Source organism: Chlamydotis macqueenii, chromosome 3, assembly GCF_036417535.1.
Source record: "Chlamydotis macqueenii isolate bChlMac1 chromosome 3, bChlMac1.mat, whole genome shotgun sequence".
NCBI classification, from domain to species: Eukaryota; Metazoa; Chordata; class Aves; order Otidiformes; family Otididae; genus Chlamydotis; species Chlamydotis macqueenii.
Window position 1 is genome coordinate 2465069 of NC_141558.1, and position 4447 is coordinate 2469515.

The following is a 4447-nucleotide window of genomic DNA, read 5'->3' on the forward strand; positions in this document are numbered from 1 at the left end:
CGGCAGGGCAGGGATCTGCCTGCAGGGATGGAGGCGATCCCAAACAGAAGGCACCCCAAATCTCTTTCTTTTTCCCCCCTTTTATTCATGAAATGGGAGCCCTCCGGCAGCTCAGACCCTTCCGGACGTTTGGGATGTGAAGGCGCCTGCCCAGGGTTGCGCAGGTGACCGTGGGCTGCCAAATCGAAAAGCGGAGATTTTTTTTATTTTGGGCTGGATTTTAATATTCATCCCCCACCTGGTGCTGAGTGCGGGTCCTTCGGGTAGGGGGGTCCCGCCTCCGCCGCTGGAGGAGACGGGCGAGAAACCTCCGCGAACAAAGGAGAGAGGATTGCGGGAACCCGCAGCGAAAGAGCTTTATTGGCGCGGCGCGACCCGACGGGCTCCTCGCGGCATCCACACCAGCCGGGATGCGAAGCCGAGGATGGGCTGACCCGAAATACCTGCGGCACCCCAGGGTGATGGGGTGGGGTGGGGAGGGGGTGCAAAGAGGCGTCCCAGGGACCCCGAGCAGCCGTCAACGCTCCCGTGGGCACCGTCCCGTAAGTGAGGGTCCGCGAACGGAGCTGCAAAGAGAGATGGGTCCCCCCACGCCATCATCCAAGGGTCCCCCAGCCCGGGCGCAGCTTCGGAAGCTGCTCCGTAGGGTAGGGGACCATCCCTTCCCAGTAAGGCCCCTTCCTCGCCCAGTGCGAGGCACCTGCTGGGAGCACTGGGATGGTCGCTGGGATGGAGGGATGCGGGGCAGGTTGGCCTCCGGCTGCAAAGAGAAGGGAAGGGAGGAGGAGGAGGAGGGACGGGAATGAAGGACGGGGCGGGTGGTGATGGGCTCCCAGGCACCTCTCTGGCTAAAAAGGTGGAGGATAAAAAAAATAAATCAATAAAAATAAAATAATAAAGCTTGAAAAAGGATGGGGAAAATAAAAAAAGCGGGGTGGTGGCGGCGGAGCCCCTGCGCTGCGGGCGCTCGCTGGGCGTTAGGCCGCGGGGTCGCAGCATCCCTCCCCTCCCGCTGGCGTTTTATTTGATTTTATTTTCGGAAGAATTCAGGTGCTGGTGGCCCCCTCCTCCCTTCTCCCCCTTCTTCCCCCCCCCCCTCCCCTCTGCTCCTCACACACACCACACACACACACACACACACGGGTATAATGAGGCAGCCGATGGGTAATTGGGATCTTTTGTAGGGAGGATGTATGGCCGGGGCAGCTGCTGGGGGGGGGGACAGCTGGGGGGGGGACAGCATTACCATACAAAGGGAACAAATGACATGTTTATCCCTCCGAGAGATTTACGCCCGGCCTCGCCCTGCAGACACAGCGCTTCCCCCCCCTTCTCTTTTGATTTAAATTATAAGGATTAAAGGGATGGGGGGGGGGGAGGGTGGGGGGGGAGACACACAAACAGCCACCGGAAAAAAAATAAATAATAGTAATGCTTTAAAAAATAAAGAAAAAAAGTGGTTTTGCCCCAGCCTCCGCCCCCCCAAGCAGGCTGAGCCCCCGGTGACCCCAAGACCTTGGCAGGGGTAAAAAAAAAAGCAAACATCACTCTGCGGAGAATAAAAAAAAAAAAGAATAAAAATAAAATAATAAAAAAGAGGCAAAAGCACAAAGCGGCGGCACCAGACAACCCCCCACCCCCCACCCCGGGCCCACCCGTGGGTCAGCCCCGAGTGACAGCTCCAGATTTCATTCCCCGGGTGCCTATGCAGGGAGCCCCCCCTCCTTTTTTTTTTTTTTCTTTTCTTTTTTCCTTTTTTTTCCCTTTTTTTTTCCCTAGGGACCCCCACCCCAAAAGGTGCTGCCCCCCCCCCCACCCCCCCGCCCCCTTCCCCATCTCCTCCATCCGGTGCCACCTGCGCCGGTGCCCGGCGCTGCCTGCGCGCTGGGTTTTAGGGGGAAGAAGGGGGGGTGAGGAAGGTGGGGGGGGGGGTTTCCGCGGGTGCGGAGAGCCGCGGAGCCGATGCTGGTCAGCCTCGTTCTTGGCATTCACCGCGTGCCTTAATTGTATGGACATTTAAATCAAGGTCCGCTGTGAACACGGAGAGAGGGGCCTTTCCTCGGGAGGAGAGAGAAAAAAAAAAAAAAATATATATAATAAGAGGGGGGAAATTATTTAAAAAAATAAGGTGGGGGGGGGGGGGGGGAAGGAAGGAGGGGCCGCGCTGCCCACCGCCCCCGCGGAGCCCAGCCTTTGTTCTCCGCGCCCCGCGGAGCGCTCGGATGGGAGGGGGAGAAAATGCCACCCACCCCCCGTGGAAAAAAAAATATATATATATAAAAAAAATGAAAATGTATAAAGAAAAGCAAAGGGATGGGATGGGGGGCCGTTACCTGCCCTCCGTCTCCGCCCGCCGCTGCCCGCTCTCTGCCGCCTGCCCCGAGCCCCGCCGCGCTGCTATAAATGGGGGGGGGGTAGGGGGGGGGGGTCTGGAGGAGCGCAATAAAACCTTCCTCCCCCCCTCCTCCTCCTCCTCTTCCTCCCCTGTGCTCCTGCTGCAGTCAATCCTTGCGCTCCGATCCCAAGTGGTGCAAAAAAAAAAAAAAAAAAAAAAAAAAAAAGAGAGGGAAAAAAAAAAAGAGGAAAAAAAAAAAAGGAGAGGGGGAGAGAGAGAGAGAGAGGAGGGGGAAAAAAAAAAAAAGAGGAGAGGGGCCCATCTGGCTTCTCATCAGCTTTGTCAAGTCTTGCATACGCTAAAATGCTAATGACCTAGATAGCTCATGCAAAATGCAGCAGAGAGGGAGAGGGAGGGAGCAGCGAGGGAGGGAGGAGGGAGGGGGAACGGCAGAGGGAGGGGGAGAGCCCGGGAGCATCACCCCCCCCCATCATCATCATCATCATCGTCCTCCCCCCCCAGCTGCCCAATGCGCCGCGGTGCGCAGGAGCCGGGCTTTCATTTCAAAGGTCACTGCGGGGGGGTGGGGGGGGCAGACCCCACGGATAAACCACCCTGACACCCCCCCACCCTCCAGCGGGGGGGGGGGGGGAACCCCATTGCACCCCCCGCCCCGCCCGTGGGGTGCGGAGGGGGGGCCCTGTCTGCCCCCCTCCCCTTCCCGGCCTGACCCCAAACCCAATCACCCCCCCCCTCCAAAAAATGAGAGGAAAGAAGGGAAAATACCCCCTGCCGTGGTCCCGCCGTCCGATGCAGCTGCGCGGCCGGGCGCGTAATCCCGCGGAAGATGCTTGGAGGGGGAAGTGCCCCCCCCACCCCGCTCCCCACCCCGCCTCCGCGCTATGCGGAGGAGAGGTGAAAATTATATATCTCTATATATATATATAAAAATCTATAGAAGAGAGAAGGAAGGAGGGGGATGAAGTCAGGCCGGCGGCGGGGAGCGGAGCGGGCGGCTGGAGGGGCGCGGAGGATGCGCGCAGCGCGGAGAGCGGAGCTGTCACCGGCGCCTTCTCATTTATCATCAGCCAGCCCTCATCTCGCTCCCTGTCCTCCTTCGGTGATGCTGATCCCACTTTCCCTCCCTCCTCCCCCAACCTCCCCCCCACCCCCTTCCTTTCCCCTCACCCCCCCCCCCCCACCCCTCCCCGTAAAGGATTATTCAGCCAAAAAAAAAAAAAAAAAAAAAAATCACAGCTGCTGACTCCGTGCGCCGAAAACAAGGCGGCTGCAGCCCTCGCCCCCCAGCCCCTCTCCCCCGCGGAGATGCTCCGGGTGTTGTCCGCAGAAATGCTGCCTTTTAAAACAAGGAGAGACCCGCGGGGAGCGAGCATCCAGCCCTGCCCAGCCCCCCCCCGCCGCCCCCCACCCGGTTTTGGATGGGGGTGGGGGGGATGTGTGGGGTGAACCCCCCCCCCCCCGCCCTGGCCCACTCCAGCCCCGCTGCGGAGAAAAGGATGCTGCAGAGCTGCAAAAAAAAAAAAAAAAAAAAAGATATTTTTTTTTTTTAAAGAGAGGAAAAAAAGAGAAATTAAAAAAAATAAATTAAAAAATAATTTAAAAAAAAGACCAGTTTTGGATGAGGCTTCACATTCTGCCCCCCCCCCCCCCACCGCTGGTTTCATGGCTACGCTACTGTAATTATGAATTCTTCTTCTTGCGCCTCGCGTGCGTGTGTGCGAGGGGCTGGGGGTGGCCGGGGCTGGGGGGTTTTTTTTGCGGCTGACATCACTGCAGTGGCGTGGAGCTGACAGCTCCCAGGGCTGCGGGCGGGCTGCAGCGGCTCCTCAGCTTTTTGCTTTTTTTTTTTTAATCTTTTTTTTTTTTTTCCCCAGCCTCTCTGCTGACAATTGTCAGCGAAAAAGGAGAGGGGGGGAATAATAATTAAAAAAATAAAAAAAAAATCAAAAAAACAACCCAACCTCACTGTGTTCAAGGTGAATTTCAAGGAGAAGAGCGTGCTTTTTGTTTATGGGAAGGTCCTGATGCAGAGCGGCGACACGGAAAAGGCGCGCTGTGGCTCCCTATACATCTAGATCCAGGGATAGCTCT

General features: G+C 57.5%; 1 long non-coding RNA gene across 1 annotated transcript; it reads right to left on the bottom strand.

Annotated features, from left to right (window-relative positions):
* Positions 1-340: 340 nt before the first annotated feature.
* Positions 341-1055, bottom strand: LOC147601151 (uncharacterized). The gene is made up of 2 exons (XR_015258213.1): positions 701-1055; positions 341-566 (listed from the first exon to the last, which is right to left on the bottom strand). It is a non-coding gene; the product is annotated as an uncharacterized LOC147601151 (long non-coding RNA).
* Positions 1056-4447: the final 3392 nt, after the last annotated feature.